Source organism: Lacerta agilis, chromosome 11 (genome assembly GCF_009819535.1).
Source record: "Lacerta agilis isolate rLacAgi1 chromosome 11, rLacAgi1.pri, whole genome shotgun sequence".
In the NCBI taxonomy this organism is placed as follows: domain Eukaryota; kingdom Metazoa; phylum Chordata; class Lepidosauria; order Squamata; family Lacertidae; genus Lacerta; species Lacerta agilis.
In genome coordinates, this window is record NC_046322.1 from 61,003,818 (window position 1) to 61,016,797 (window position 12,980).

General features: G+C 44.0%; 1 protein-coding gene across 1 annotated transcript in view; it reads right to left on the minus strand.

The window, feature by feature from the left end:
• TJP2 (tight junction protein 2) overlaps positions 1-12,980 on the minus strand; it is a 117,526-nt gene that overhangs the window by 76,503 nt on the left and 28,043 nt on the right. The window contains exon 2 of the mRNA XM_033164821.1: positions 9,746-9,866. The gene's annotated coding sequence lies outside the window, so the exon portion shown is untranslated. The remainder of the gene's footprint in view (positions 1-9,745; positions 9,867-12,980) is intronic.

The following is a 12,980-nucleotide window of genomic DNA, read 5'->3' on the forward strand; positions in this document are numbered from 1 at the left end:
CTCCTTATGGAGGGTCTCAGAGATGGTTTTCTGCACAACTGTCAGGTCAGCAGCCTTTCCCATGATTGTGATTCCTACTGAACCAGGCTGGGGGACCATTTAAAGGCTCAGGAACCCTTTGCAGATGTTATGGATCGACTACTGCACCTTTTTCACAATATTCTAATTTTCTGAGATTGTGAATTTGGGGTTTTCATCAGCTGTATGCCATAATCATCACAATTATAACAAATAAAGGCTTGACATATCTCGCTTTGCATGCCATGAGTCTATCTCATATGTTAGTTCCACCTTTTAAGTTAAATTACTGAAATAAACGAAGTTTTCCATGATATTCATTTTTTTTGAGGTTTCACCTGTAGACCAGGGAACCTGTGGCGCTCCAGATGTTGTTGGACTACAACTCCCCTCATCCCTGATCCCTGATCACGTTGGCTGTGGCTGATAGAAGTTGGAGCCCAACAACATCCAGAAGGCAGCAGGCTCCCCACTGCCACCTTCCAAGTGCAAAGGGTGCTTTCCACAAGCCCCCTTGCTCAGAGGAAGGGTAGGCAGGAGCAAGCCGTCCTCATAATTTCAAACCATGGTTTGGTGTTGCATCTGAATAGCCTCTGATACTAATTCCAAGGTTCCAATATTAAACAGAGTTTGAAATCAAGGGAAACCTTTGAAATCATGAAACCTTTGTTTAGAGGGCCTGTTGCTGACCTTAACCATGGCACATATCACTGGAGATGTAATGCTAAGCCATGGTTAAGGCTTACAAGAGTAGGGAGGAGCAACACGTTTTCCCAATTCTGGCTTCCAGTTTGTAAAGCCTGCTTTACAGCAAATCAGCATTACATCTCTAATCTGGAGAGTGACACACTTCAGTTCAAACCAAAGGCACTGTAAGAACCTAAAATTGTTGTTTTTGTTTTGCTTGATCTGCACAGCTAATTTGCTGTGTTTCTTCTTCAAGGCTATTCAGCACTAGCTTCATTTAAGTGAAATTATGTTCTTTGGCTTTTATAAGCTCCCCTTGCCATCCTGTCATTTGAAGTCAAACTCCCATGACATCCAAATCTCTTCTTTCACAGTAATCAGGGGATTTATTTAGGTCACAAGCAAAATAAGCAGACACTTTTCAGAACAGAAAAAGTCCTGTTCTCACAGATGTTTGCAAAGCAGTATAAGCATCAGCACATGACCTTGTCCATGAGCAAAACCCTGCTGGTAACAAAGAAATGTGTATCGAGGGGAAGATGCAGGACCACACACACCATTTGCCATGGTGGCCTCTCTGTACCCACCAATTCTCCACCCCACAGGAAGGGCTCACCGTGTGCCCTGGACCCTCCAGATTCCCAGTGACTGGTGCAGGAGGTGTGTGGAAGAGGCCTACAACAAGATGGCCCCAATACACATGGTAAAAGCTTCTAAACCAGGGGTCAGCAACCGTTTTCAGCCGTGGGCCGGTCCACCATCCCTCAGACCATGTGGTGGGCCAGACTATATTTTTTTGGGGGGAGGAAATGAACAAATTCCTGTGCCTCACAAATAACCCAGAGATGCATTTTAAATAAAAGGACATTCTTCTCATGTAAAAACAAGCTGATTCCTGGACCGTCTGTGGGCCAGATTGAGAAGGCGACAGGGCCGTATCTGGCCCATGGGCCTTAGGTTGCCTATTCCTGTTCTAAACAGTACTGTAAGGAGTTTCAGTGGTTGCTCATGAGAAATCAGGCAAACACAGAACTTCTAAACACTAAGTTCTTTATTGTGCAGATATTTACAGTGGAGCTAAAATAAAGATGTCCAGCTCATCCCTCTGCAGAGTCCGGGAATGTCCGTTTCCGGTTCTTTGCCCAGCATAAAAGGCGCGGGATTCTGAACCCCCCGCCTCCCCCCCTACATCCTTCCTCCCTGCTAAAACGGGGTGATGGAAAGGGTTCCTCTCCCCCTCTTCCCGCTTGGTGCAGAGGCACTCCATCCCTGCCACAGCCCCTGCTCCCACTTCCTGTCCCCATCTCCACCTCCCCACTGGAAGAGCGATCGCTTCCTCCACTGGGGGAAGATGACGAGCTGCTCAGCGGAGTCGGGAGTTCCCGGTACTGAAACAGCCCCGGACCCGCTTGCAGCTTCGGCGAGGGCGATTTCCTGACAAGTACACAAAGACCTTCAGTCACCATGGAAAAATGGGAGGTGGGGGGTGGCAGCGCCTCCATGTCAAACACCATGTATGTCCCAGACCTACAAGCAACTTAAATCTTGCACTTTTCATACCTTGGCCTGTGTTTCTCAAATACATCCTGCTGTCTCCTTCTTTCCCCAACCCTTCTACTTCCTGTGCCCAACTGACTCCTTGACTTAAATGCATTCATACGCCTATCTACTCTGAAGCAAAGGGGTTTACCGTATATCCTTGAGTATCCTTGGGTTTTTGTGCTGAAAAACCCGCCCTTGGCTTATACTCGCGGGAGGGAGGAGCAGCCCGTTTTGGCCGCTGCTCCCACCACCGTCGCCTGCCTCTTGCAAGGGCAGGGATCGGATCCGCGGTGGGGAGAAGCACAGCGCTGTGCCTCCCCAACCGCGGCTGCGATCCCTGCTCTTGCGAGGCGGCGGTGGGGAGAAGCAGCCCCAAACAGGATGCTGCTCAAGGGCAGGGATCGGAGCCACGGTGGGGAGAAACACAGTGATGTGCCTCTCCCAACCGCGGCTGGCAGCCTGGAGCCAGTTCCAGCAGAGTTCAGTGGCACTTGCTCCCAAGTGAGGGTGCATATGATTAAAGCCTGCTTTTGTGGGAGGATAAAGGCATCGTCTGCCCCCAAACCGTGGTTCCTTTTGCCATTTAAGCTCAGTAGCCTCAGAGTTGCCGAGGCAGATGTGGTCAACATGGAGGGGGCACCACAACAGGGTGCTGGTGGCCCCCATAGGATTCTCCCTATTCAAATAGCCTGGTTAGTTTTGGCAACAGTCTCCATCCACTCTCTGGGTTGAAAATGCTGCTGCTCATTGCCAAGCTGGGGAATGGTTCGAATGACAGCTATTCAGGACACTTGATCCTAGATGCACATGCTGACCTGGCTTTTATTGCAGACACCCGGCTGGATGAAGCTGGGAGTGGGGGATAATCTCTCCCATCTTTGCCTTGCCCAGTTTCTCTGTACAGCCAATGTTAGAAACTCAGATATATAACGTAATGGTCAGTTGGCACCTTAAACCTGTGTACAGCAGCAGGCAAGATCTAGGTGAGGGGTCTAGTCCTGATTGCATCTCTCTGACCAGATGTCCTCTCCAGCAGCTCACTGGGTTAAAATGTGCATATCTGAAGATAGGTGGTTGGGGCAGAATAAGGATTCTGCTGATGTACCGCCCACCCTGATGCTCAACAGTCTCCCTTCCTGAACTAGCAGGGAAGGTTTTGGGGTTGGCATTCATGCTGAGGCTTCGCTGTCAGGAGTGGATCAGGATTTCATGTCTGCCATGCCAACCTTGAGTCTGTCCCAAGTAACTTCTGACTCCTACCCATGCTGCAGGACACACTCTGGACTTGGTTTTTTGCATTGAATTGGATGGTAGTGGTCTTAGAGTGGAGGAACCTCCTTTAGTTCTCTTGTCATGGTCATATCACCACCTTGTGGGGCTTAACCTTGCTGGATCTCGAAGCCTCTGCAGCAATGGGGGCCAATTAAGATGGCCTGCCAAAGAGCACCAGTAATATTTGAGAATATAATTCAGGGTGGTGGCCCCCTGTACCAGTCAAGGAAAATAGAGGATCTTTTTAATAAAGGCAAGAACTATCAGTGAGGGAAAAGGCATAGCAGAGTGAATTCTGACCACTGACCCTCCATTTGTTAACACAAACTCCTAGTGGAGATGTACTCTTTCTGATTAAAAACAATGTGTTAGTATTAAAGTATAAGGGCTTTTGGGGGGGAACACCCCACTCAAAGGCCATAGATCTCACTTTCTGTAAAGCATCTTTGTTTCCCCCACCACTGCCAACTTATTTATATATTTACAGTCCTTCTAGTAGGATCCAATTCCCCTTTTTGTAGCAGACCTGGCAAAATGCAAATGCTGTTGTCTGTTTCAATAATGTTGGTTAGATTAGTAAACTGTAATAATAATAAAATGAATCCAGCCTCTTGAAATGTATGAAAGAAAGCACTTTCGTACGCTTTCATTAGCATCATAGGCATATGCCTGTTATCTGATTGTCACCTGCAGAGGAGGAGGAACGAGCAGCCTGAAAGCAGTCCTTTCGCGCTGCTCCTTCCTCCTCATCCTCCTCCGCTGCCGCCACCAGCCTCTGCCTCTGCATTTCCCACCCTTGGCTTATACTCAAGTCAATAAGTTTTCCCAGTTTTCTGTGGTAGAATTAGGAGGAGAAGATAGAAGAATTAGAGATAGACCGATTTCTGCAAAAGAATGGATTGCAAAAAGTCCCAGAGGAAAAATTAGTAACTCTCAACCACCCGATATCGACTCAAGAGATAGAGGATGCAATTAATAGTATGCAATTAGGGAAGGCCCCAGGACCAGATGGACTAACAGCAAAGTACTATAAGACTCTTAAAGATTGGCTATCGCAGCCGTTAAAAGAAATTTGCAACAAAATTCTAGAAGGAGATAGGGCACCGGAGACGTGGAAGGAAGCCTTTATCACACTGATTCCAAAACCAGAAACAGAAAAAACTTTAATGAAAAATTACCGTCCAATCTCCCTTTTGAATGTGGATTATAAAATTTTTGCGAATGTTATGGCTACAAGACTAAAAAGAGTGTTGAAAGACTATATACATAAAGACCAAGCAGGTTTCTTACCAGGAAGACAAATAAATAACAACACAAGAATTATTGTGGACATTTTGGAAAAACTGGAAAGAAACATAAATACAGATGCAACACTTTTGTTTATAGATGCGGAGAAAGCCTTCGACAATATATCTTGGACATTTATGAAAAAGAATTTGGAAAAGATGGGAGTTGGAGAAAGATTCTTAAATGGCATCAAGGCCATTTATACAGAACAAAGAGCCAAAATAATAATAAACAGTGTGATATCGGAGGAAATTGAAGTTCAGAAAGGAACAAGACAAGGGTGCCCTATCTCCCCTTTATTGTTTATTACGGTCCTGGAGGTCCTTCTAAATATGTTACGAAAAGACAAACAGATAAAAGGAATTAGGGTGGGAGAGAAAGAATATAAACTACGCGCCTTTGCAGATGATCTGATGTTATCCCTACAGGAACCGGAAAGCAGTGTACCCAGAGCCCTGGAAACAATTGAACTTTTTGGACGTGTAGCTGGTTTCAAATTAAATAAACAGAAAACCAAAGTATTGAGTAAGAACATGAGTTTAGAGCAGATACAGAGACTAAAGGAGAGCACTGGACTTAATTTTGTCAAGACTGTAAAATATCTAGGAGTCAATCTTACAGCAAAAAATCTGAACCTGTACAAAGACAATTATGAGAAATTGTGGATGGAGATAAAGAAAGACATGGAAATATGGACAAGACTAAAATTGTCGTTAATGGGAAGAATAGCAGCGATCAAAATGAATGTCTTACCAAGGATGCTATTTTTATTCCAAGCCATACCAATTTTAGATAAACTGGACTGTTTTAAGATATGGCAAAGGGACTTATCGAAGTTTATATGGCAAGGGAAAAAGCCTAGAATTAAGTTTAAGATCTTGACAGACTCTAAAGAGAGAGGAGGCTTTGCCCTGCCGGACTTAAAGATTTACTTTGAGGCAGCGGCCTTTTGCTGGTTGAAGGATTGGTTCAAGTTGGACAATGTAGATGTGTTGGACTTGGAAGGATTTGATAATATGTTTGGTTGGCATGCATACCTTTGGTACGACAAAGCTAAAATCCACAAATCTTTTAAGAACCACATAGTAAGAAAGGCTTTGTATCAGGTTTGGATAAGGTATAAAGACTTATTAGAGAGAAAGACTCCGAGATGGATCTCACCAGTGGAAGCCAAGGCTTACAAGAGACCGAACATGTCTGCAAGTTGGCTAAGATATATGGATATATTGCAGCGAGAAGGTGAACTATTTAAGCTGAAAAGCTATGATGAAGTTAAAAATCAAGTCCCTGACTGGCTGCAATATTATCAGGTTCATGAAACTTTTAAGTTAGACAAGAAAATTGGTTTTCAAATGGAAAAATCAAAACTGGAAACAGAACTGATTGAATCAAACTCTAAAAACCTTTCCAAGATGTACAACTTGTTGCTAGAGTGGCATACGAAAGATGAATTGGTTAAATCGACAATGATAGATTGGGCAAAAGATGTGGGACACAATATTATGATGGATGACTGGGAGAGATTATGGCAGAAAGGTATCAATTTTACTGCATGTAATAGTTTAAGAGAAAATATAATGAAAATGATGTATAGATGGTATCTGACACCAGTTAAGATAGCTAAGATGAATTCTAAAATGTCGGATGTGTGTTGGAAATGTAAGACTTCGAAAGGTACCTTTTATCATATGTGGTGGTCGTGTCCAGGGGTAAAGGCCTTCTGGGATAAGATTTATAACGAGCTTAAAAAGGTAATGAAAATTACCTTTAGTAAGAAACCAGAGGCATTTCTCTTGAGCATGACCAACGAAGAGATACCCAGTCAGGATAGAGTATTTTTTATGTATGCCACAACAGCGGCTAGAATTTTATTGGCAAGAACCTGGAAAGGTGAAGAGATCCCAACAGTGGAAGAATGGCAGATGAAGTTAATGGACTACATGGAACTCGCAGAACTGACCGCTAGAATCCGAGACCAGAGGGAGGAGAAGGTGTCGCAAGATTGGAAAAAATTTAAGGACTATCTAGTTAAATCTGAAAAACTAACTATTTGAGCAGAATTAAACAAAAGATCGGCTTTAGCAGTTTAATGTTAGATAAAATTGTTTAGAAGATAACTTTCGCGAACGATGTTATTGATAAAGTATTTTTTTCTTTTTTTAAGAAATTTTGTATAAGTTATGATTTATATTGGATTAAGTAAATTTAAGAGTATTAAGAAAAATGGTAAACGTTAAGGGAAAAAGATATAAAGCTACCTACAAAGTATATATGATTTTGAAGGCGGTGGGGGGAACAGGGGAAGTCCCCCAGCAGAGAAGTTAAAAACAAGAAAAGTACAAAGACAGATGTTTTGTTGAGGTTTGTATATGTTTTTTGTTATTTTATGCTTATTGATATTGTTATTGTTTTTATTGTGTTTATGTTATATGTTTTTACTGTTTATGTTGATAGTGTGTTTTCTCTTTGTTCTATTGGAAAATAATAAAAAATCTTTTTTTAAAAAAATTAGGTGCCTCGGCTTGTATTCGGGTCGTCTAATACTCGAGTATATAGGTAATTCTCAGGTGAGTGTACATAGAATTGCAGCCTGTATGCTTCTATTTCCCAGATTCCTTCTCATTACCCCCCCTGCCACCCCCACTTATTAGTTTCTGCTCATTTCAGTCCCCAAGCCTCTGTCTCCTCCATAATCGGGACATGGGAGCTGGAAATCTACCATAGGAGTTGAGCCAAGCATCATACATCTCTAGAAAGTAGTGGAAATGATCCACTGACAGTTACAGGTTAGCAGTTTGTTTTTCACCTGGGGTGAGCCCCCCACCCCAAATACAGAAGACCTAAAAGTCCTTTTTAGTTTCAAGAAGATCAGCTCCTTATGCAGTGTTGTACACACAACCTGGGTTCTCTTAGTACTGGAGGATGAAAGAAGAGAAGCAGAACCAGTGTGCAGCTATAACACTGCAGGTGACCGGAGCAGGGGGCAGGCACACAGCCCCCCAAAACCTGCTGAATGCCAACAAACTGCCATATATACAACTTTTGCATGTACACTAGTCTGGCATATCTCAGGCAGCGCCTGTAAGAGAGACCACATGCCCCTTAAGCAGAGAACCTCAGAGAAAGCCTAACTTCAGATTTTCTCAATTACTATACATAAATTTATTGAAGAACAAAATGCAACTTTTTGAGAGCAATGGCCCCAATACTGGGGAATATGTTGCGCCCAAGGAGACCCACCTCAGCATGAGCCGTCTTGCTTTCATGAAACTGAGAAAGGCCATTCTGTTTCATAAGCCATTTGAGGGCTTCACTGCAATGCATTGGCCAAGGTCATCAAATTGAGATTTTGGCCTGTGTGAGGCCAAAATGTGGCACCCCAGCCCTTGTGATGCTTTCCCAAAGGCAGCTAAGGCGGCATCCGTTTGGGGGAAGGAGGTGCAAGGCAAGATCCTAGAGCCTTCCTACCTCCTCCCCAAAGCTGGGAAAGCGCTAACTAGACTTTGGGAAAGGGCAGGAGGAGCCTCACACTTCCTTCCCAAAGCCCAGCTCCTCACCTACCCTTGGCTCAGCACCCAGTGTGCACACACTGCTTGCATAGCCCTAAATTCACCCGTGCAAAAATTTTAAAGACCAGGGGTAATGCTTATGTGAGCTCTTTAGAGCAGGAGTGGGACAACCTTTGACTGTCTAGATGTTATTGAACTACAACTCCCATCAGTCTTGACCATTGGGCATGCTGGCTGGGGCTGATGGGAGCTCTAGTTTGGCAACATTTGGAGGGCCAAAGATTCCCCACCCCTGCTCTAGAGCAAGACTTGCAACTAGATGGGAAATATACATGGAATAATAAATTGTTAGGAGCCAAGGATCTCACAGGATTGCTGGCAAAGCTGTGGAAGGAAAGGCGATTTCTTTCATCTTTGGTGGAAATGTCATTTTGTGAAAGATTTCTGGGCTGCAGTATTCACAAAAATATCAATTATTACATGTCAAACTATTCCACCTAAACTGGCATTAGCTTTATTATTGATTCAACCTTCAGGGAACCAGGCAGAGGGCCTTCTCGGTAGTGGCGCCCGCCCTGTGGAACGCCCTCCCATCACAGGTCAAAGAGATAAACAACTACCAGACATTCAGAAAGTACCTGAAGGCAGCCCTTTTCAGGGAAGTTTTTAACGTGTGATATTTTTGTATCTGATTTTTGTTGGAAGCCACCCAGAGTGGCTGGGGAAATCCAGCCAGATGGGTGGGGTACAAATAATAAATATTATTATTATTATTATTATTATTATTATTATTATTATTATTATGACTTTCAAATAATTCATAGAGAATTGTCAGAGACTAGAAATAGCAGCACACCACTGGGAGGCCACAGAGCTTACCATACAAGGGTAGTTAGACCGAATATGGGACATGGTGTTATCAGGGCGATTGGTGTATCACGGTCGATGGTTAGAGACATTGCCCCCCCCCATGACATAATATGGTGGCCCTTTATCTTATATGCAAACAAAGATAGACACTTGCTCTGACCTCCATCAAATCAGCTGTCAGTGGGGAAGAATTGCATTCAAAGGATCAATGCAGCTCGAGGAAATCTGTAAGTAACTTTTCACTACATAATGCAGTATCTTTGCAATAGCTTACCTACGGTACCTTTTGTTTTTACAAGTACAGTGGTATCTCAGTTTCCAAATGTCTCAGAAGTCGAACATTTCAGGTTCTGAACACCAAAAACCTGGAAGTAAATGCTTCCATTTTCAAATGCGCTGAGGTCCCCCCCCCAATTTTCTCTATTGAATTTGCAGAATGCCTTTTGCAAAAATGTCACTAACATAATTTTTTTCATTCATGGTCAAAGGTTAGCTACAATGTCTCAAGCATTTTCAGCTGCTGGCTGAAATTAGCTTTACAGATCTGTTAGCACAAGTACCTGGTGAGGAAGGGCTCGTTTCAGTCCTCTCAGTCTCTTTCCTGCAGGATGTCTTGGGCTGGAGTTACAGCTCTGGTTCCAGTCCCACTCACAAGGGGATGGTGGGATTGTTGTCTGTTCCCTGAAAAGAAAAGAAAAGAAAAAACTAAGTCTAATGCAAGTAACATTAAACCTGAAACACTAAAAACTTAACACTTGATAGTTACTTTTAAACTGCATGTGGCACATGACATGCAAGGCAACAGTTCTGCGTGGCAAATGACATAGCAGACATTACTAGTTTTGATGGAGTCTGAACTAGTTCTCTCACTGTACTTAGCATTATACAATCACACCAAGAACTCAAAACAATTTTTTAAAAATGTGATCCATTCACATACATAAAAATTTCAAATTCAGAAAACAACAAATGAAAAGATCAAGGGGATGGAGCGGCTCCCCTATGAGGAAAGGTTTTTAGTTTAGAGAAATGTAAGAGGTGACATGACGGAAGTTTATAAAATTATCAATGGCATGGAAAGAATTGATAGAGAAAAGCTGTTCTCCATCTCTCGTAACTCATGGGCACCCACTGCAGCAGCATGTTGGGAGATTCAGGACAGATAAAAGAAAGCCCTTCTTCATGCGGTGTGCATAGTTCAACTATGGACTTTGTTTCCGCAGGAGACCAACTTGGATGGCTTCAGGAGAGGACTGAACTAATTCATGGAGGCTAAGGCTGTCTGCGGCTATTTGCCATGATGGCTCTGCCCTGCGCTCCATGGCTGGGGGGACTCATTTTTCTGAATTGCAGTTGCTGGAAGCCACAGGAGGAACAGGGCTCTTGGGCTCAATCCTGCTTGCTGGCTTCTCATCTGGCTGGCTACTGTAAGAACAGGATGCTGGAATATTGGCCTGATTCAGCACACTCCTCTTATGTACTTAAAGAGAAGACACGGACTTACAACTCATGTACACAATAAATATGGAACACAGACTACTTGTTAGGACCAACCCCGTTTTTGAACTACTGGTACAATGTCTTCATAGCGACAAATCCCTATGAAACGATGTGTTGTTCCCTTTTCTTAAAAAAAGAAAAAGGTTCTGAGTCTGCAGCGGCAACAGTAGATCTGTTGTGTTGAGGAGCATAAGCCAATTCAAAGTTTTAAACAAGCGCTGAAAGAACTACCGGTACCTGCACTGGCCACTGAAGGAAGGTGGCTTGACTTTACATGTACATCAATAAATATGTGTTTGTGTTCTCATTTTGCATTTTTATGTTGTGAACCACCCTGTGATCTTCAGATGAAGGTCAGTTTACGAATTTAATAAGTAAATAAATAAAATGCTTGCCTTCTCATGAACTTGCCTTGGAAGTCAACAAAGCCTGAATGCTGCGAAGATGAAGATGAGAAAACAGGCATTGTACCTCTAACGGCACCTTGTATGCAGTCAGAAGAGTGACTATTACTTTGCTCTGCCACAAACTCTGGCATGGAAACCAGGTTCTAGAAATGAGCTTCATTTCAGAACCAGCTCTGCCACTCCGCCTGGCACATTCTGGGCCCTTGGCAGGCGCTCTCTCCAGGGACGGAGTCACCTCTCCTCTGTGCAAGTAGGTCACATTTAATGATCTCGCAGGCAACTCCAAACCCACTAACCTATTCCCCCCGATCACCTAGTTCCCAAGTCCAGCAGGTGCTGCCCCCAGACAGATGTAATTTCATTCCAACCCATAATTAATTCCAAGGCGATGCTGATCTGCCTCTCTGGAGCTTTGTTTTCATGGCCCATCCTGGCACACAGCGCCATTCCAAGGACAATTCACCCCCCCCCCCCGGTGCACTCACTCACGACAGCGAGCTGAAAGACAGGCTGACGGACACGGACCCTTCCTTGCCACACCCTCCATCCAAGCACCTTGCTAACAATAAACCTTCCACCTTTATTCCTAGGGGAAAGCCTGAGTAGTCAGAGATTTTTAAAATGGTTGCTCAACTCTCCCTTCTGCTTCAGAAGATTGCCAGAAATTAAAAGACTATGATATTAAAGGGAAAACCTTTCAGTGTTCTTTTATCTATTTACTTTTCTAGAAATGATTCCTCTTTAACACTAGCCATGCTGTGAAGCAATCTCCCAAAAGAGAACCAAGTTCTATCCATGATGAATTCTAACCAGTTAATATAAATTCTAATTTTCTTATTCTTTGCATGCTTTATTCTGAAATGCAGAATAAACAGAGGCTCTGTACATGTAAACATGCCCAGCAGAAATTCAACAGGCACCAATTTTCCATCACTACATCTCAGCATGGGGGAAGCTGCACCTGTTGAATTTCTGACTATGCCTCCATAATTTGCTATTGAGCTGTTAAAAGACATGGAGATAGTAGCAGGAAAAAGGGTAGAAAGTGGAACATCACTGGAAAGCAACAAAAAGAAAACAAACATGCAAGCCCCAGTTCTCCCACTTTCTGCACCTTGAATTCATCTGTAATCACTATGTGCACACTCTTGAAACAGGCTGCAGAAGAGAAACTGCTAAAACTTGTTTTAGGTAAAGTGAGATCAGAAACCAAACCTAGATTCTACATGCTCAGAATTGCAAAAGAAAATACTATTTAAACTAGTTTTGCCTTCCATAGCAGCAAGGCCAAGTTTGAGATTTTTTACAGAGGTTTTCTGCAGTGGTTTTCAACCAGTGTGCCGTGGCACCCTGGGGTGCCTTGAATGGTGGTCAGGGGTGCTGTGGGCAACCCTGGCCTCTGTCCCTCTTTCCTTCCCTCTGTCCTCTGATGCCCCCCCCCCACGTCTCTGTCTCCCAAAGGATTGCACAGCTGTTCGTTGCACCATCCCTGGCTACAAGCTCCCCAGACCATGGGTAGGCAAACTAAGTTTGGGGGCTGGATCCGGCCCAATCGCCTTCTAAATCCAGCCCGTGGATGGGCTGGGAATCAGCGTGTTTTTACATGAGTAGACTGTGCCCTTTTATTTAAAATGCATCTCTGGGTTATTTGTGGGGCATAGGAATTCGTTCATTCCCCCCCCCTCAAAACATAGTCCGGCCCCTCCACAAGGTCTGAGAGACAGTGGACCGGCCCCCTGCTGAAAAAGTTTGCTGACCCCTGCCTCTGGGGCTGTCTGGGGGTGCTTCCTAGGCCCCTGCGGGGCAGTGTGAGGAGGCACCTCTCTTTAGGGCGGCGGGGGGGGGGGACACAACTCAGAGACCAGGGGCGGCAGCTGTGGCTGCCCAG